This window comes from Ranitomeya variabilis, chromosome 4, assembly GCF_051348905.1.
Source record: "Ranitomeya variabilis isolate aRanVar5 chromosome 4, aRanVar5.hap1, whole genome shotgun sequence".
Classification (NCBI taxonomy): Eukaryota; Metazoa; Chordata; class Amphibia; order Anura; family Dendrobatidae; genus Ranitomeya; species Ranitomeya variabilis.
In genome coordinates, this window is record NC_135235.1 from 699,376,741 (window position 1) to 699,398,709 (window position 21,969).

A 21,969-nucleotide genomic window follows, 5' to 3' on the forward strand; every position below is an offset into this window, starting at 1 on the left:
GTAGAAAATGGTGGACGCGTCGGACAAAAAAACGTTCACTTGAACGTTTTTTCGTGTCAATGGTCCGCCAAAACACAATGCATCCGTTGCACGACGGACGCGACGTGTGGCCATCCGTCATGATCCGTCACTAATACAAGTCTATGGGTAAAAAACGCATCCTGCGAGCACATTTGCAGGATCCATTTTTTTCCCAAAAAGACGGATTGCTAAAAACGCAAGTGTGAAAGTAGCCTTAGGCTGCTTTCACACTAGTATCGGTAAGGGGCCGTCGCGCTGCTTCGCTAATAAAAGTCTATGGAGAAAAAAACGCATCCTGCAGACAACTTTGCAGGACGAGTTTTTTCTCCACAACGACGCATTGCGATGTGCAGTGCACGGCGCTAGTGTGAAAGAGGCCTTAGAAACATCGGCCTTTCTATTATATATCTATGGATATATCTATCCATAGATATATTTATAGATAGATATATCTATAGATACATAGATGTATCTATCCATATATTTGACTGCTTTCACACATCAGGTTTTTGCCGTGAGGCACAATCCGGCGAGTTTTGAAAAAAACTGATCCATTTTTTTCCGCCGGATCCGTTTTTTCTCATAGAGTTGTATTAGCGCCGGATTGCGCCTGATGGCCACACGTTTCATCCGTTTTTTGCCGGATCTGTCAAAAAAGCTGTTTCCGCCAGATGGAAAACACAGACAGAGGAACGTTTTTTCTGTCCGGTGAAAAAACGCACAGCGACGGATCCGGCAAAAAAACTTATGAAACTGAGCTGTGAAATGATGAATCCGGCCTTGGAATCCGTTTTTTATGCATGTTTCCATTCAAATCATGCACATTTTTCATTTATTTACTTATTTCCAAAAACGGCATTAAAACCGCGCATAAACCGCACCAAAAAAAGCATCAAAACTGCACCAAAAACTGCATCAAAACCTGGTGCAGTTTTGCAGTTATCCATTCATATATCTATCTGTAGATGTGTCTGGATAGATATATCTATTGATAGATGTATGGATAGCGTAGGGTGTGTGTCCACTGTCCGGATTACATCCGAATGAGCTGCAGATTGGATGCTGTGTACTTGTAGTCCCATCGGATGATGCATGCACACACACCCCAAAAGACCCCCTGCACAGCCCCGCACACACACGAACAGTCCCACACAGGGCTGTACAAACCTGAACAGACCCAAACACATCCGAACAGCCCGCAAACCCCGCACACACCTGAACAGTCCCGCACAGCGCCGCACACATCCGAACAGCTCGCAGACCCCGCCCGCGCACACATACACACACACCGTCACCGCCCACCGCAAGCGTTTCTCGGACCCACATCCGCATCTAAACTGCAGATCTTTTTTACATCTGCGGTTTTGCTGCGGATGTGCCCAACTCAATTAAAGTCTAAAGGTGCAGAAACGCTGCAGTTCCGCACAAAAGAAGTGACATGCTGCGAGAAAAAAAAGCTGCGTTTTGGTGTGGCTTTTTCCGCAGCATGTGCACAAGCCTGCGACTCCCATAGACTTACATTGGTTGTGCACCACACTGCGGATTTGATGCAATTCAGGGCGGCAAAAAACGCTGCGGATCTGCAATCAGATCTGCAACGTTTGCACACAGCCTTAGCATTTAGTGAACCTAGCAAAATAGCCAAGCAAAAAACAAGTGTGAGATTGCACTTTTTTTGCCATTTCATTGCACTTTGAATTTTTTTCACATTTTCTGCTTCACGACATGGAAAAACCAATGGTGTCGTTCAAAAGTAAAACTTGTCCCGCAAAAGATAAGCCCCCACATGGCCATATTGACAGAAAAATTATGGCTCTGGAAAGAAGGGGAGCGATAAACGAAAAAAGATCCAGGGGTGAAGGGGTTTAGAAACATGGATATGGACATATCTATGGAAATAGACATCTATCTATCTATCTATCTATCTATCTATCTATCTATCTATCTGTTATTTATCTGTCTTTCCCTCTATCTGTGTGTAATGGAGTTGTTGAGGGAGGATCTAAAGTGATCCTTCACGGTTAACCCAGTGATTTCCAAATTAATATACAAGGTGTTGCCGGCAACTGAAAATGACCAGACGGAGACGTGTGTCTCTGTATGGGGGATCGAGCAGATCTCTGGCCCCCGTTTATTTTGTATACGAGTTTTCATTGTCATAGAAATTATACTTCAACCAATCAACATAAGAACACGCTCACAGTTCTTAACCTATAAGAATGCAGGAAAAACTTAACCCATGAGGATACAGGAAAAATAAATGGAAACTACAGATATGGTCATGTCTTTTTGGCACAGTATGTGTTTTTCTAACAGATGCCTCAGTCTTGTATAGTGATACACCCCCGAATCTCTTATCTGGCTGGAGTCAGAAGACTCAAGGTCTTTATACCAATTATGAACAATAGCCTAGTTGAATAACAGGCTTGTGAACAACAAGATAAAGTTACTTCATGGCAGCTGTAACCTTTTACCTAATTAAACAACAGAATTTATCTTTAAGCAACAAGAAAATGGAGTCAAAAACACAAAATGGAGAATCTAGCACAAAATGGAGAACCTTTCATAATTTGTTCCTTCACATTCCCCCCTAGATAAATTTTGTTAATTAATGTCCAGCATCAGAGATACTATCCCAAGCTCTAAGCTCGAGGGGTACTGGTCTTCACATGACTGGTGCCATGTTACCAGCCATTTTAAATACAGTTTCATTAATATCTACAAGCGAGGGAAAAATCTTATTATTTCACAGTATACGATATAGCAGTACAAAAAGTATATAAGAAAATATATTTTCACCTTGACAATCCCCCCTAAACACTAAGTTTTTCCCTTAAAGAAAGATCCTTCGAGACTGTCCATGTGATGGGAAAAGGGGAGGTGGATTTCTTCATCCAGACACCTCAGAAACTCTCCCCTAGCGAGAGGCCTCCAGGCAGCTGAACCCTTCACTAACGTCACATGGAGTTCTCCCACTGTCCCTAAACTAAATCTCTTAGCATCATCTGAGAATGGGGGGTTCTGTCTACTCTCTTGAGGGGGACATATTTAGGGATCTCCCCTGGATCAGTACCATCGTACTCTGGTCGGTCTACTTCTTGATTGAGGAAGGTGCCAGTCGGGATTGCTTTCACTAACTACCTAGGCCTGCCCAGGTGTACTTATACATCTATCATATTGTCATTATTTGTTTGTAAAATGAGAAAGGTTGGTTCTCAGGGTCAGCCAATTGCTTTGCGTAGTTAGCTAGTCAGAGGGCCTCCAGGGATAATACTCCTGTATCTGTCTTACCCTACCTGATGTGGTTGGTTCTCTGGTGGTGGGGGCGACATGACATGCTGGTCTACAGCTCCTTCCCAAAAGGATTACTGTCAGCCTACTCCCAAAAGTTAATGTCTCCACTATCCACCAACCACAATCCTGTGTCAGCTTCTTATATCACTACGTGTGATCTTGTCTGGACAGGATTCAGTGTAATTCTCTTAGGTCGGGTTGCAGCACGGGTCATACAAGTGTTAGGGCCCAAATCCTCAACTATACCCTGGAAGGCATCACAGCTATAATTGACAAATCTTTGTTCACTGTAATATATATATTTGATCCATTCAACATTTTTATTAATCTGCACTTGTGGGATTGTAGAAGCAAAGCCAGCATAAATCTGGTTCTGGGCTTTAAACTGGTCAGGCACCCCCCTTGGCACTCCAATGGTATCAATATATACTAGTGGATCTTCTTCATAACTCATGTGGAGCTGATCAAAACTTCTCCTCTTTCTGGTAGGTTCATCAGGTATCTTTGGTGTACATATATTGTGTATGTTTAATTAGCAAATCAGTATCTAAGGAACTGTTCTCTTTGCAGAAACTTGTCTCGAAGATCCCTACTGGTGTACCTGTGGTGTCGTGGGAATTATAGCAGGTGTAATTGTCAGCTAATACGGTTACTTCTCCTGGGACCTTTAGTCTAGGTTCCTTATGAATTAGTGGGACATAATCTGGGCAATCAGTGGGCTTCAAACCTTTCAACAAATTCATGACACAGGCGGTGGTGTTGTTATCAGGAAAAAGCAATGCATGTGTGTATAGGTGTGTATTCGCAGCAGCACAAGCAATACATCCTACAGAGATATTCTGGACTCTTACATTGTATCTCACCCATTCTAACCACAGGTTTTTCCTTGGGGCTGTTTGTGTTTCTATGGAGAAAACCTCTTGCCAACTGAGACCTGGAATGGGGATCACTTCATTAACTACATTTTGCAAACGCTCACCCGGACCTGTTTTAGGTGTACTGGTAACAGGGGCCTTGGTTGGTCTGAAGCTAATATCCTGGAGCTGTATATGGCCTAAATTCCCATGGTATCCACTACTAAATACATAATTATAATGCCTTCCCAGTACAAATGTCTGCAGGTCAGCAGATTGGGGGCTTTCAAGATTTAGGAGGAGGAGGTGACAACTTTTACCCCATTTACAGCCCCTAAGTGGTTGCAGAAGGGCTGTTAGATGCATTCTCTCACGAAGACTCCTACCCGTCCCATCCTTGGGAAACATGGCTTCGCTAGGTTTATATCCCCAATCATCTCCCGTATTCCAGGCAGCATCTGTCCAATAATAACAGTTATTGTTGTCATTTCTGGTAACACATATATAAAACTGGATGATCCCCTCTACCACCCGTTCAGTCTCGAGGCACTTGACTACATCACAGAAATCAAATCGCCAGATATTCACCGGGGCTGTCAGGTTTACCCAGAGAATAGTGGGGCCAGAATTCTTATTTTTGCAATAGGGGCCGAAAAGGTAGGGGCGAGGATAGCCCTCAGTTCCAGGATCAAAAACAACAGCAACATTTCCCTTCAGTCACTACTGTGACTAAACACTGGTTCGGTCTCTTTTACAGTGCGATACGTGGATCCAGGTGCTCTTTCCTTCAAGTTTTACTGCAGTGGGGGGTGACCAGGATCACCGTGTGGGGTCCTTCAAATCTCGGCTGGAGACAATCTCTGCGCACAAACTTTTTCACATACACCGGGTCTCCTGGCACAAAGGGATGGTGTCCAGGAACCTTGTCTGGGTCTGGAAGAGAACTGAAGACAGTTAAATGCACTTTGGCAAGGTGTCCATGTAAGGCCTGCACATAGCTAGTCAAGTCCTGATACTTGAGCTGCAACTGTTGTGGAAACATTCAAGATTGGGGCTCCTGCCAAACAGAATCTCATACGTGACAGTCCTGTCTTCCTGTTTGGGGTATATCTTACTGAAAACAAAGCTAGAGGAAGGCATTCTGTCCATGGTTTACCAGTCTCTGCCATTGCCTTCTGGATTTTAGGCTTAAGAGTTCCATTTAGTCTCTCCACTCTTCCACTACTCTGTGGATGGAGTATGCAATGCTTGACTTACCCCCAGTGCTGCCATTACCTCTGACATGATCTCTCCAGTAAAATGGGAACCCCAATCGCTTTCAATGACTTCAGGAACTCCATACCTGCATATGATCTCAGCCATCAGTTTCTTCGCCGTTGTCTTAGCCGTAGCTTTGGCAACTGGGTAGGCTTCTGGCCAACCTGAAAATAAATCAATGCAGACCAACACATACTCATACGTCCCTACCCTGGGTAACTGAATATAATCAATCTACAGTCTCTGGAATGGGTAAAGGGGCCGGGGAGTGTGTTTGGATGGAGTTTTCACTGTCCTACCCTGATTATGTGTGGCACATATCATGCAGCTCTGTACCTGCCTTTCTACGCAGGTGGAAAACTCGGGGGCAATCCATTGTTTCTGTAGGGTGTCACACATGGCCGTCTTCGAGTGGTGCACATTCCCGTGCAGAACCTGTGCCATCATTGGGTACAGTACCTGTGGTAGGCAGACCTTTTCACCCCTCCCCCATAGTCCAGTGACGGTATCAGAGCAAGCCCCTATCCTTTGCCACCTATCTTTCTCCTCCTTACTTGCCTGTTCTTGTAACCGGGCTAAGATGTCTTTTGACACAAGTGGAGATGGTGGGGTGTCTAGGTGATGTACTTTAGAGGCTACAGGAGTGCTTGCTGCTTTCTTGGCAGCCTGGTCTGCCAGTGCGTTACCCTCTGTCCGTCCATCAGTGCCTTTGGTATGTGCCTTTACCTTTATGATGCCTGCTTGGGTGGGAAACTGTAGTGCATTCATAAGTTGCTGGACTGCCTCAGCACGTTTATTGGGGTGGCCATTTGCTGTCAGGAAAGCCCTGGCTCTCCAGATAGGCCCATAATCATGTGCAATGCCAAAGGCATACCTGGACTCAGTGTAGATATTTACAGTCTTACCTTCTGCTAGTTTGCACGCTTCTATGAGCGCCTTGAGCTCTGCTTCTTGTGCAGACATATGAGCTGGCATTGACTCTGCCTTGATTACCTCATGTTCTGAGACCACAGCATATCTGGTACAGAAGCGTCCTTGGTCATCTTGGTGACGGGATCCATCTACAAAAAGCTCAAAATCAGCATTAGAATAGGCACACTAGAGACCAGCCGTTTCCTGAGACATCAATTTTTGACAATCATATAGTTTGGAAACCTAATCTTGTTCCTCTGGATCCATTCTAGAAAGAAAAAAAGTGTCCTTTTTCATGTCACCTACTCCTCCCCCCTTTGGATCCATAGGAACTAGGAGAAGAGTAGCGGGGTTCAGGACAGTGCACCTTTTCAAAATCACATTAGTAGGCATGAGAATAGCAAACCGAAGTCGCAGCTGTCCAGCCATGGACATGTGGCCAGGTTGTACTTGATTAAGGATACTATGTACATCGTGTGGGGTGGCCATAGCCTCTCCTGGTTGCAAGGGGCCATAAGCGGCAAGGTAGGCCTGACACTCTTGGACTATGACTGGGCTTCCCTGTTGGCTATCTGTTGGGCCAAACCACCTCTATGTGACAGGGTAGAATTAGCTGGGTTCACTATGGCTCCCACCTGGTGGGTAATTATGTCCCCATACCCCACTGAGAAAAGAACCTGGGAGCCCTGAGGTGTAATGTAGTAGCGTGAATGACAGGGAAACCAAACTTCAGGTTCTTGGAGAGTCTGGCCTTGTAAGTGTGAAGGTTTCACGGGAAGAGGAGATGTAGGGGCCTTTCCGGGCTGGGGGGGTCTGCCATTTACACCCATTAAAACAAGCTCTTGGTCTGAAAATTGACATGACGAGGCTGGGGACTGAGATTCCCAGACATAGGGTTAAAAGAAATATTTGAGTAGGGGACTGAATTCATATAAGGTGGGAGGACTGGAGTTGGAGTCTGTTACATGAACCGCTGATAAGGGGAGCTGTTTCATTGCAGCTGTGAGGGGGGGGGGCTGGAATTGGAGCGGGGAATTGCTGTGGCTGGTTCTGGCAGTGGCCGATAATAGATACTGTCAGCGTTTAGCAAGGGAAAGGTGGGGGCTACGACCCTGGATCTCCTCGCTCCACAATTGTAACAGACCTCTCTACACTGAGAATTAGTAACTCTGCATACATCACAAATCCACCCGTCAAGATCATAGGGTGGACGCGCACTAAGTTTTGGCAACCCAGTATATATGATGCTTTGGGATTGAGGGGCACAGAGCTTACAGTCGGGAGAAGAGGCTTGATTTCCTGGGGAGGGACCTTATCATCAAGCAGGGAGACCCCCTGTTCCAGATCATCATTTTTAATTGTTTGTCTTTCTGACACATTATTCATCAGAATTCACTTCCTCTGTTGATCCTCAATTTGCTATATATCAACCACTCAACTTGCTTTTACCAATCTTTCAATCACTTACAAATTTCCTTCTAAAACTAGACACTAGATTTCATTTTCAATTTTCCAGATTATATTTCTTTGTACTTCAAACAATATTGTCGCCTTAAACAAAACACAAATCTACCAGCGTGTACTACGCCAAGAAAATAGAGAGAAATTGAAGAGCGCAGGCATATGCCCCCTCCTCACCAGAAAAAGGAGATAAGGAAAATCACAGCATTCCTCAGCGCAGAGAAAGGAGTCTACGAAACCTTCATCACACAATTCACATACCAGAACACCTTAGAAAAACCTATAATTGAGAATATTTTCCCCATTTTTGGGCTAACAATATCAGATTCATAATACAACTTCAAAGACTTCTTTTCCTTCCACAAAAACGAATTCTCCTTTAGAGCTAAATATCCTTCTTAGTTGTGCATAATACCGACGGCCTTACGGTTTTATTCCACTGGGTCTCTCTCTGTCCCCCACTGGGACAACCCAAAAACGCGGTACTCAGTGAAAGGAGGAGGGCGTCTTAGACTTAACCCTCCGGACACCCCTGGACATATATAAATATATGATTCCTGAGTTACGCATCCTACCCAATCTTCGATCACCTCACCGTGCCTGATTCTAACAGTGATCAGGAATTCAGGATATTTTGACTGTAAAGAGAATTACATCACTGGTCAATCCGGGGTGTCCGTCCCTTATGAGGTACGGTTCGAGCACTGGGCTTCCAACGGAACTACACCTCTATATGATTCCACCCAAGAATCATCCCACCTCCGGGGACAAACCTCAGATCCTCTTTGCAGCAACAAACACAGGAAAACCACACCAAACGGTCAGTCTGGACAGTATAACTGCCAACTTACCGTGGTTGTTGTGGGGGATGATCAGTCCCAATTTTCCAGTGCCTGCGTCCGGTCCGAGGGTCCTTTGTCTTGTTGTCCTCCGGGGGGCAGAAGCGTTGTTCCTGTTTGGAGCCCCACGTTAACGGGCGCCAACTGTTGAGGGAGGATCTAAAGTGATCCTTCACGGTTAACCCAGTGATTTCCAAATTAATATACAAGATGTTGCCGGCAACTGAAAATGACCAGACGGAGACGTGTGTCTCTGTATGGGGGATCGAGCAGATCTCTGGCCCCCGTTTATTTTGTATATGAGTTTTCATTGTCATAGAAATTATACTTCAACCAATCAGCATAAGAACACGCTCACAGTTCTTAACCTATAAGAATGCAGGAAAAACTTAACCCATGAGGATACAGGAAAAATAAATGGAAACTACAGATATGGTCATGTCTTTTTGGCACAGTATGTGTTTTTCTAACAGATGCCTCAGTCTTGTATAGTGATACACCCCCGAATCTCTTATCTGGCTGGAGTCAGAAGACTCAAGGTCTTTATACCAATTATGAACAATAGCCTAGTTGAATAACAGGCTTCTGAACAACAAGATAAAGTTACTTCATGGCAGCTGTAACCTTTTACCTAATTAAACAACAGAATTTATCTTTAAGCAACAAGAAAATGGAGTCAAAAACACAAAATGGAGAATCTAGCACAAAATGGAGAACCTTTCATAATTTGTTCCTTCACAGAGTGTGGGTTGGACAAATGTAAAAGAGGAGGTTGGACAGAAATGACATCACAAATCTTTTGGAAGATAGAGGGGGGAGAGGAGGGAGGGGTTGGGGTGTGTTTTGGAGTGGGTGTGGTAGGTTCGGGCTTAGTGGCCAGTGCAATGCATCATGGAACTTGTAGTATTAGAGCACAATAACTCAGGAGAAAGGAAGTTGTCGATTAACCCCATGAGAGCTGAATCCAGCACTAAAGATGTGCTGCTACAGCATGATAAAAGGTAATATTGCTAAAATAAACACAGTAGATGTTTTCAGTGGCACATAATAGCAAGATTTATGAAAAAAAAAAAGGTTATAGTAGTGGACAACTTCTTTAAGACAAAATTTATCTGTGTTTAATAAAAAATGTCCGCATTATAAAAGGCATCCATCTTGTCATTGAAGTTTGGAATGTCTTTTGCAATTTTCATTAACTGATCGTGTATTTTCAGATTAATTCATGCTGCTCTGTCATGGAATTTTTTCCGTTGTAGTTCATCTGTCTGTAAATTTTCTATTGAAACATCTGGATCTTGTGTGTCTGGTACAAATGATGTGGCGGAATTGTCTTTATGTTGGTTTGATCTTCTAACAACAGAAGCCTTTTTTATGTCTTGGCGCAATTTGGACAATAATTCTGCTCGAGTATCAATTTGATCTTCCAATTGTTCAATATGTTCTGACAAATACAAAACAATTTGGACAATCCAAGTAATCCCCGTCAGACTCTTGTGTGTCACCTTGTGTGTCAGTATGACCAATGTCTTGTGTGATGGTACATGTGCAGCGCCCCAGAGTCCTGGTCGTTGCAGTACTATGGCTCAGCCGCTAAGGGGAGCTATGGTACGTCTGATGGCACTGAAGGAGTTCATCTGACCAGGTATCACAGACACCAATACATTTCACAGCCGGGCCACCAGGGGGAGCTAAGGGTGCTATTCATTAGGCCACTCCTCACATACTGGTAAAACTGGGGGTCAGGCAGGAAGTTAGAGGAGAAAGCTGACTGGATATGAACCAGGCAACACCTTGTGGCAGAGGGTGTTGCAGGAGAGGATTCGGTAGGGCCTCTGTCAGGTTTGGGACCCTGATGGAGACCTGGCTACAGGGAAGGAAGTAATGGGACCGTGCCTGCACTGAGAAGCGGCGGTGCCCTAAGGAAGGACTAGAAGAGAGATATATTGTGCTGAGTGAGAAACGAGATCGAAGCAATAGGAGAATACCAGTAGGAGTCGTGCTGTGAGAACGAGGCAACGTCCTACTGAGGCGCACAACCGGTGGCCGGAACGCCGAGGGAGTATTATAACTTTTCGCTTCAAGCAATACTCTAAACAGCGGCAGGACAGTCAGTTACAGGCGGGCTGTCTCACCTTAATCACCTATGAAGTCTTGGGGGGCAACTTGTGGAGAGGGGCATCTCTAGGGTCCCGGAAGAGCTCCGAGCCTACCCGTCAAATGGGTGCCGTTCCAACCCGATCAATAGGGAGGGACGGAAGATTAGCAGGACATCATCTAATCGAGTTGTGAGAGAACTTAAGAAACAGACACAACAGTTGTGGGGTACTTTCCATAAGCACAGCAGGGAAGGACTACAACACATAGCGCTAAGAAGGAAGGCACTGATTTCCACCTGAGAAGAGAACTCTGGAAGTGCCATTGGACCAGGCCAGACTTGCGCAGCCTGGTGAACCATATTCTGGACTGAGGACTCAGAGATCTCCAGTAAAGAGGTCAAGAGACTGCAACCTGGTGTCCTCGTTATTTATCGCGACTTGCACCCCACAACTGCACCGTTACACCACTACTTATTGCACCGGACGTCCCCCACTGACAGGCAGGGCCACGGACCGGGTCTAGCCACCGTGACAACCCCAGGACTGAGACTCTAGAGGCCCGGTGCCGGGTACCCCTAGGCCCTGCGGCGGTGTAGGGGCGCTCCACATGCTTTATGTGTTTGTGTTTCAGTTTTCTTAAAGACTAAATTATTGTACACTCGGACCATGTGCATGACATTTTGAAGCTTCCTTTGTAACTTTTTTACTGAAAAAAACCTCTTATCAATTTTAAGATTCTCTGCTTCACATTGGCTATACAAACTAGACCATAATTGTGAATCTGTATGGCTATAAACAAACTTATACTCTATATTACTTTTCTTAGAATAATCATGAATAAAATCTATTTTGTCACCTATGGAATATCTTTTCCTCTCCTGGACTGATCCAACCGTCAATGGACGGTCCCCTGTGTCTTTTTACTGATTCCTCGGACCTCCGTCTGGATGGGACACGCAGCTCTTTGAAGACACGAATCCTCACTCGTCTTTAGGTTCTGTCTGACTCTTGTGACGTGATACAGTGGAATTCCTGCGTCTTGAACAACAGGTGTTTAGCGGAGCTCTCCTCCCCCCCATGTGCAAGGAAAAGGAATCCACACAATAAAAGTACACAAATCAGATTCAGCTGAAGCTCGCCATATTGTTAGAAAAAATAAGACTTCCTTACTTATTCAAGTAAGAGCACGATGAGGATAGAAGGGAAAGCAATATTCAATTGTGTGGATAAAACAAATCTTGTTTAATGTCCATTCAAAAAGTGATTACAAAAAAAAATGAAGAAAAGTACCTTATTTTTCCGACTATAAGACGCACTTTTTTTCCTCCAAATTTGGGAGGAAAGTGTGGGTGCGTCTTATAGTACGGATGTAGCATGTGGGGAGGGGGGCAGCAGCGAGTGGGATCGCACTGTTATCCCACTTCAGGATGTCCCCACTGCCCGGAATCAGCTGCTGTGGAAACCACATGGCCCCGCTGATTAAGTGCAGTGAATATTTATTAGCTGCTCCCCGCCCACCGATCAGCTGAGCGGTGAGCCGGGAGCAGCAAATGAATACTGCACTTAAGCAGCGACACACAGTTTCCCCAGCACTGATTCCGGGGAGAATCTGTGTGTCCGGGGGAGGAGGAGGCAGCAGCAGGGGCCAGGAGATCGCTGCCTACCTGCCTGTGCTGGACGCTGAGCTGTCTGTGGTGCACAGGGAGGACCTGTGTGATGTCAGAAGTGGGTGGGCTGGAGCATCACATGGCAGCTCAGAGCCCTCCCTCTTCTGACATCGTCACAGGTCCTTCAGACTCCCACCTAGAATCATATAACCTAAAAGAATTTTCCGTGGCCAAACCGGAATTTATCCCCCTAGGCCAATCATTTTAACCGACAAATGCTCAAAAGAGCAACAAATGGATCCTCATGTAAATAGTATTAAACAGGAGCTTTACCCTGTTTGTAAAACATATATATGGTGGATCTCAGAATAATTAGAGAGGGATTTATGCAATAAATATACATTTTTATTCAAATATAAATCATACAAAGACTAGACAAAAAATTTCCAGACAGAAAGTAATCGATGAAATACAGCTAAAAGATAGCCAGTACCAATAGGATACTAGCAGTAAGAGAAATAGGCATGTCCCAGTAGAGACAGCGGCACATAATATCAGGAGTAGTAAGCTGGAAGACCCGGTTGTAAGCTTGTCATATGTACTAGAACGATCTTGCTATAGACTTTAATAAATAGAACCGTCCACTATTATATTAGTTAGAAATCATTGCCCAGTGTGACCCAGCAACGGCTGTGGCATTATACTAACAATAGATTGAATACCAAATAAAATAGTCTCAGCTGAATAGAAAAGAGCCTTGCTGTTAACTGGGTAAGGGGAGCTATAATCCACCATAATAATAAATTACTGGTGCTCACTAGGGTTGAGCGACTTTCATTTTTTTAAGATCAAGTCGGGTTTTGTGAAACCCGACTTTGTCCAGAGTCGAGTCGAGTGCAGTCGGCCGATTATCGCTAAAAGTCGGGGATCGACCGAAACACGAAACCCAATGCAAGTCAATTGGGAAGCATAGTCGGCAGTGAGTGGAGGCCAGGAAAACACCTTCAGTGGCCATTATAATGCCAAAAACATCCATTCTTGTTTCTGAAGCTTGTCAATCTTAATTAACTTTATAATAATAGTTGTTCATTGGAACTTGGGGGTCATTTGTCAAAAGTTGTGGGGGGTAGGGCTGGTTCAAGGTTTTAGTGGGCCCAGGAATCATGGACTACGTCACGGCGGTGGAGCAGGGAGAGGTAAGTATTTCAACGTTGCAAGTGCTGTGATCCTGAGCAAGCAGGGGTGGCCCACTCGTTCGCATTGGCACTGGCACAGGGCCCCTCAAAGTACAGCGGTGTGTTTGCATGGCGGGGGCGCCTCCCACCAGCAGCGACACTTTTGCGTACTCTGAGGGGCCCTGTGCCAGTGACGTCGCCAACGAGTATGCCCCCCCACCTGATGAAGGAACCTGCACTTTCGTCTGCACCTTCCTCTTTGTCCCTGTGTAAGGTGGTATAACATGCGGGAAGGGGAACCTTACTTTCAGCAGGGTCAGATTCTGGCTGTGTAGAGTGCAAGGGGAATGTAGTGGTCTGGGTCAATGTACCAGCAGACTCATCTAGCAGTGGCTGGGCAATGGGCAGGATGAGGAGGAAACAGATATAAAGCCAAAGAATAAATTAGGCTAAATGCAGTTCAAAATTGGTTACAGGACTAAACAGGCGGCATTGCTTTGTTCAGTGGAGTAGCAAACCCAAGAGCAGCAGACACTGTTTTAAGGGCCCAACCACACTAGTAGGCCAAATGCAGTTTAATATCTGCTACTGTAGGCCAAAAGCCAGAAGGTTGAAGCTCAGCTGTATTCAGTTGAGTCAACACCAGGGTAGGGCAGACACCGTTAGTAGGCCCGTAACCACCAATTTTTAAAAACACAGCACTTAATGAGAGCCAGAAGGTTGAAGCTCAGCTGTATTCAGTTGAGGTCAACACCAGGGAGGGGCAGACATCGTTAGTAGGCCCGTAACCACCAATTTTTAAAAACACAGCACTTAATGAGAGCCAGAAGGTTGAAGCTCAGCTGTATTCAGTTGAGGTCAGCACCAGGGAGGGGCAGACACCGTTAGTAGGCCGTAAACAAAGTTGAAGGTCAAATGCAGTTTTATATCTGATACTATAGGCCGAAAGCCAGAAGGTTGAAGATCAGCTGTATTCAGTTGAGGGCAAACACCAGGGAGCAGCAAACAGAGCTATTAGGCCCCAACCAGCACTTAAAAAAAAATATATATATATATATATATATATATATATATATATATATATTAGAGCCAGAAGGTTGAAGCTCAGCTGTATTCAGTTGAGGTCAACACCAGGGAGGGGCAGACACCGTTAGTAGGCCGTAACCACCAATTTTTAAAAACACAGCACTTAATGAGAGCCAGAAGGTTGAAGCTCAGCTGTATTCAGTTGAGGTCAACACCAGGGAGGGGCAGACATCGTTAGTAGGCCGTAACCACCAATTTTTAAAAACACAGCACTTAATGAGAGCCAGAAGGTTGAAGCTCAGCTGTATTCAGTTGAGGTCAACACCAGGGAGGGGCAGACATCGTTAGTAGGCCCGTAACCACCAATTTTTAAAAACACAGCACTTAGTAACATAGTAACATAGTTAGTAAGGCCGAAAAAAGACATTTGTCCATCCAGTTCAGCCTATATTCCATCATAATAAATCCCCAGATCTACGTCCTTCTACAGAACCTAATAATTGTTTGATACAATATTGTTCTGCTCCAGGAAGACATCCAGGCCTCTCTTGAACCCCTCGACTGAGTTCGCCATCACCACCTCCTCAGGCAAGCAATTCCAGATTCTCACTGCCCTAACAGTAAAGAATCCTCTTCTATGTTGGTGGAAAAACCTTCTCTCCTCCAGACGCAAAGAATGCCCCCTTGTGCCCGTCACCTTCCTTGGTATAAACAGATCCTCGGCAAGATATTTGTATTGTCCCCTTATATACTTATACATGGTTATTAGATCGCCCCTCAGTCGTCTTTTTCTAGACTAAATAATCCTAATTTCGCTAATCTATCTGGGTATTGTAGTTCTCCCATCCCCTTTATTAATTTTGTTGCCCTCCTTTGTACTCTCTCTAGTTCCATTATATCCTTCCTGAGCACCGGTGCCCAAAACTGGACACAGTACTCCATGTGCGGTCTAACTAGGGATTTGTACAGAGGCAGTATAATGCTCTCATCATGTGTATCCAGACCTCTTTTAATGCACCCCATGATCCTGTTTGCCTTGGCAGCTGCTGCCTGGCACTGGCTGCTCCAGGTAAGTTTATCATTAACTAGGATCCCCAAGTCCTTCTCCATGTCAGATTTACCCAGTGGTTTCCCGTTCAGTGTGTAATGGTGATATTGATTCCTTCTTCCCATGTGTATAACCTTACATTTATCATTGTTAAACCTCATCTGCCACCTTTCAGCCCAAGTTTCCAACTTATCCAGATCCATCTGTAGCAGAATACTATCTTCTCTTGTATTAACTGCTTTACATAGTTTTGTATCATCTGCAAATATCAATATTTTACTGTGTAAACCTTCTACCAGATCATTAATGAATATGTTGAAGAGAACAGGTCCCAATACCGACCCCTGCGGTACCCCACTGGTCACAGCGACCCAGTTAGAGACTATACCATTTATAACCACCCTCTGCTTTCTATCACTAAGCCAGTTACTAACCCATTTACACACATTTTCCCCCAGACCAAGCATTCTCATTTTGTGTACCAACCTCTTGTGCGGCACGGTATCAAACGCTTTGGAAAAATCGAGATATACCACGTCCAATGACTCACCGTGGTCCAGCCTATAGCTTACCTCTTCATAAAAACTGATTAGATTGGTTTGACAGGAGCGATTTCTCATAAACCCATGCTGATATGGAGTTAAAGTTATTCTCATTGAGATAATCCAGAATAACATCCTTCAGAAACCCTTCAAATATTTTACCAACAGTAGAGGTTAGACTTACTGGCCTATAATTTCCAGGTTCACTTTTAGAGCCCTTTTTGAATATTGGCACCACATTTGCTATGCGCCAGTCCTGCGGAACAGACCCCGTCGCTATAGAGTCCCTAAAAATAAGAAATAATGGTTTATCTATTACATTACTTAGTTCTCTTAGTACTCGTGGGTATATGCCATCCGGACCCGGAGATTTATCTATTTTAATCTTATTTAGCCGGTTTCGCACCTCTTCTTGGGTTAGATTGGTGACCCTTAATATAGGGTTTTCATTGTTTCTTGGGATTTCACCTAGCATTTCATTTTCCACCGTGAATACCGTGGAGAAGAAGGTGTTTAATATGTTAGCTTTTCCTCGTCATCTACAACCATTCTTTCCTCACTATTTTTTAAGGGGCCTACATTTTCAGTTTTTATTCTTTTACTATTGATATAGTTGAAGAACAGTTTGGGATTAGTTTTACTCTCCTTAGCAATGTGCTTCTCTGTTTCCTTTTTGGCAGCTTTAATTAGTTTTTTAGATAAAGTATTTTTCTCCCTATAGTTTTTTAGAGCTTCAGTGGTGCCATCCTGCTTTAGTAGTGCAAATGCTTTCTTTTTACTGTTAATTGCCTGTCTTACTTCTTTGTTTAGCCACATTGGGTTTTTCCTATTTCTAGTCCTTTTATTCCCACAAGGTATAAACCACTTACAGTGCCTATTTAGGATGTTCTTAAACATTTTCCATTTATTATCTGTGTTCTTATTTCTGAGGATATTGTCCCAGTCTACCAGATTAAGGGCATCTCTAAGCTGGTCAAACTTTGCCTTCCTAAAGTTCAGTGTTTTTGTGACTCCCTGACAAGTCCCCCTAGTGAAAGACAGGTGAAACTGTACAATATTGTGGTCACTATTTCCTAGATGCCCGACCACCTGCAGATTTGTTATTCTGTCAAGTCTATTAGATAGTATTAGGTCTAAAAGTGCTGCTCCTCTGGTTGGATTCTGCACCAATTGTGAAAGATAATTTTTCTTGGTTATTAGCAGAAACCTGTTGCCTTTATGGGTTTCACAGATTTCTGTTTCCCAGTTAATATCCGGGTAGTTAAAGTCCCCCATAACCAGGACCTCATTATGGGTTGCAGCTTCATCTATCTGCTTTAGAAGTAGACTTTCCATGATTTCTGTTATATTTGGGGGTTTGTAACAGACCCCAATGAGAATTTTGTTACCATTTTTCCCTCCATGAATTTCGACCCATATGGACTCGACATCCTCATTCCCTTCGCTAATATCCTCCCTTAAAGTGGACTTAAGACAAGACTTTACATAGAGACAAACCCCTCCTCCTCTCCGATTTTTACGATCCTTTCTAAACAGACTGTAACCCTGTAAGTTAACTGCCCAGTCATAGCTTTCATCTAACCATGTCTCAGTTATTCCCACTATGTCAAAGTTACCTGTAGATATTTCTGCTTCTAGTTCTTCCATCTTGTTTGTCAGGCTTCTGGCGTTTGCGAGCATGCAGTTTAGAGGATTTTGTTTTGTTCCAATCTTCTCGCTGTGGATTGTTTTAGAAATGTTCTTACCTCCCTTCTGAGTATGTTTTCCTGGGTCTTCTTTTCTTCTTTGTTCGAGTCTAATGTTTTTCTTCCCTTCCCCTCTTCTTCTAGTTTAACGCCCTCCTGATGAGTGTAGCGAGTCTTCTGGCGAATGTGTGTTTCCCAGGTTTGTTGAGGTGTAGTCCGTCTCTGGCGAGGAGTCCATCGTACAAGTAATTCACACCGTGGTCCAGGAATCCAAATCCTTGTTGTCTGCACCATCGTCTTAGCCAGTTGTTCGCATCAAGAATCCTGTTCCATCTCCTGGTGCCATGCCCGTCTACTGGAAGGATAGAAGAAAAAACTACCTGTGCATCCAGTTCCTTTACTTTCTTCCCCAACTCTTCAAAGTCCTTGCAGATTGTCGGTAGGTCCTTCCTTGCCGTGTCATTGGTGCCAACATGTATCAGAAGAAATGGGTGGACGTCCTTGGAGCTGAAGAGCTTTGGTATCCTATCGGTCACATCCTTGATCATCGCACCTGGAAGGCAGCATACTTCTCTTGCGGTTATGTCCGGTCTGCAGATGGCTGCTTCTGTGCCTCTCAGTAGTGAGTCTCCCACCACCACCACTCGTCGTTGCTTCTTGGCTGTACTTTTTGCTGTCACTTGTTGCTGTGCACCCTTTTCTTTTTTGCTTGCTGGTAGTGCTTCATCCTTAGGTGTGCCATCTTCATCCTCTACAAAGATTTGATATTGGTTCTTCAGTTGTGTGGTTGGTGATTTCACCATGGTCTTCTTGCTTCTTTTGGTCACATGCTTCCACTCATCTGCTTTTGGAGGTTCTCTGACACTTTTTTCACCTTCTGTGACCAGTAGAGATGCTTCTGTTCTGTCTAGGAAGTCTTCATTCTCTTTGATGAGTTTCAAAGTTGCTATTCTTTCTTCCAGACCCCGCACCTTTTCTTCTAACAGGGCCACTAGTCTACACTTTTGACAGGTGAAATTGGATTCTTCTTCTGGTCGATCTGTGAACATATAGCACATGCTGCAGCTCACCATGTAGGTTGTCACATCTGCCATGTTGCTCCTAGATCCTGCTGACTTGCTGTGTGTTTTCCTTCTTGTGTAATCTACTCAGCCAAGCTTTCTTGCAATAATGTCCTACAGGCAAAAATTCGCTTTTCCCAGAAGGCACCTGGAATATGCAAATTATCCTCCTCAAGCTTGAATCCCTGGTTTGGTGATGCTTTCCAAGCAGCTGGTCCCGGCTGTACCCAACGATCTTCTTGCTGAGGGATACTCTACGCTTTTCCCAGAAGGCACCTGGAATATGCAAATTATCCTCCTCAAGCTTGAATCCCTGGTTTGGTGATGCTTTCCAAGCAGCTGGTCCCGGCTGTACCCAAAGATCTTCTTGCTGAGGGAGACTCTTCGCTTTTCCCAGAAGGCACCTGGAATATGCAAATTATCCTCCTCAAGCTTGAATCCCTGGTTTGGTGATGCTTTCCAAGCAGCTGGTCCCGGCTGTACCCAACGATCTTCTTGCTGAGGGAGACTCTTCGCTTTTCCCAGAAGGCACCTGGAATATGCAAATTATCCTCCTCAAGCTTGAATCCCTGGTTTGGTGATGCTTTCCAAGCAGCTGGTCCCGGCTGTACCCAACGATCTTCATGCTGAGGGAGACTCTTCGCTTTTCCCAGAAGGCACCTGGAATATGCAAATTATCCTCCTCAAGCTTGAATCCCTGGTTTGGTGATGCTTTCCAAGCAGCTGGTCCCGGCTGTACCCAACGATCTTCTTGCTGAGGGAGACTCTTCGCTTTTCCCAGAAGGCACCTGGAATATGCAAATTATCCTCCTCAAGCTTGAATCCCAGGTTTGGTGATGCTTTCCAAGCAGCTGGTCCCGGCTGTACCCAACGATCTTCTTGCTGAGGGAGACTCTTCGCTTTTCCCAGAAGGCACCTGGAATATGCAAATTATCCTCCTCAAGCTTGAATCCCTGGTTTGGTGATGCTTTCCAAGCAGCTGGTCCCGGCTGTACCCAACGATCTTCTTGCTGAGGGAGACTCTTCGCTTTTCCCAGAAGGCACCTGGAATATGCAAATTATCCTCCTCAAGCTTGAATCCCTGGTTTGGTGATGCTTTCCAAGCAGCTGGTCCCGGCTGTACCCAACGATCTTCTTGCTGAGGGAGACTCTTCGCTTTTCCCAGAAGGCACCTGGAATATGCAAATTATCCTCCTCAAGCTTGAATCCCTGGTTTGGTGATGCTTTCCAAGCAGCTGGTCCCGGCTGTACCCAACGATCTTCTTGCTGAGGGAGACTCTTCGCTTTTCCCAGAAGGCACCTGGAATATGCAAATTATCCTCCTCAAGCTTGAATCCCTGGTTTGGTGATGCTTTCCAAGCAGCTGGTCCCGGCTGTACCCAACGATCTTCTTGCTGAGGGAGACTCTTCGCTTTTCCCAGAAGGCACCTGGAATATGCAAATTATCCTCCTCAAGCTTGAATCCCTGGTTTGGTGATGCTTTCCAAGCAGCTGGTCCCGGCTGTACCCAACGATCTTCTTGCTGAGGGAGACTCTTCGCTTTTCCCAGAAGGCACCTGGAATATGCAAATTATCCTCCTCAAGCTTGAATCCCCACTTAATGAGAGCCAGAAGGTTGAAGCTCAGCTGTATTCAGTTGAGGGCAAACACCAGGGAGCAGCAAACAGAGCTATTAGGCCCCAACCAGCACTTAAAAAAAAAAAAAAAAAAATATATATATATATATATATATATATATATATATATATTAGAGCCAGAAGGTTGAAGCTCAGCTGTATTCAGTTGAGGTCAACAACAGGGAGGGGCAGACACCGTTAGTAGGCCGTAACCAAAGTTGAAGGCCAAATGCAGTTTAATATCTGATTTTATAGGCCGAAAGCCAGAAGGTTGAAGCTCAGATTTATTCATTTGAGGACAACTTGAATTAGGGACTGCAGACAGACTTAGCAGGCTGTCCCCTGTGTGGACCATGCATCCAATACATTAACCCGTTGCGCCATAAAGGACACGTAACCTTCCGTGGCCATGCCTACAGGTCCATGCTTCTGTTGTCAGGTGTACCTTTGGACTCACAGATTGACAGAGTGCATGGACAATGCGGTCTTTTACATGCTTGTGGAGGGGTGGGATGGCTTTTCTCGCAAAAGAATTGTCAACTGGGTAGCTCATAGAGTGGTACAGCGTAGTCCATCATGGCTTTATTAATATTAAATAAAAAAATAGGCTCTATGCACTGTAAAATAGGTTCCAGGGGTAAACGGGCAGCATTGGTGTGGTCAGTGGAGGAGGATTGCAAGGAGGCACCGCAGACAGGCTAACAAAGGCCTAAAATAACAAACAATAGGCTCATGGCAGTTTTAAATCGGTTACATGGATACACAGGCAGGCAGCATTGTGGTCAGTGGAGGAGTAATGCAAGTAGGGACCGCAGACAGGCTATCAAAGGCCTAAAATAACAAACAATAGGCTCATGGCAGTTTTAAATCGGTTACATGGATACACAGGCAGGCAGCATTGTGGTCAGTGGAGGAGTATTGCAAGGAGGGACCGCAGACAGGCTAACAAAGGCCTACAATAACAAACAATAGGCTCATGGCAGTTTTAAATCGGTTACATGGATACACAGGCAGGCAGCATTGTGGTCAGTGGAGGAGTATTGCAAGGAGGGACCGCAGACAGGCTAACAAAGGCCTAAAATAACAAACAATAGGCTCATGGCAGTTTTAAATCGGTTACATGGATACACAGGCAGGCAGCATTGTGGTCAGTGGAGGAGTATTGCAAGGAGTGTCTGACACAGTTAGTACTCCCAAAATATAAATAGATGTTAATGTCTCGCAAAACAACCCAAAAAAAAAAAAAAGGGTGGCATACTTAGGTACAGGGGTGGGCTCATCTGCTGCGTTTCTGACATAGTAATTTGGCAGTAAATATTTAATGGTGCCAATATAGGACACTGACCCAGACTACTTTTAAGTAGCATCATAGATGTCTACAAATTGGTATTGTCAGTGCCAGACATTGAATGTCAGCGAATAGACTAAACATTGGTGGAGCTGTGCGAGCTAATTTTGCACGTGGTAGAGCACAG

At 44.7% G+C, this 21,969-nt stretch overlaps 1 long non-coding RNA gene across 1 annotated transcript; it reads left to right on the forward strand.

Annotated features, from left to right (window-relative positions):
- Nucleotides 1–14,015: 14,015 nt before the first annotated feature.
- Nucleotides 14,016–14,556, forward strand: LOC143769311 (uncharacterized). Its single transcript, XR_013214340.1, has 3 exons — nt 14,016–14,125; nt 14,236–14,373; nt 14,500–14,556. It is a non-coding gene; the product is annotated as an uncharacterized LOC143769311 (long non-coding RNA).
- Nucleotides 14,557–21,969: the final 7,413 nt, after the last annotated feature.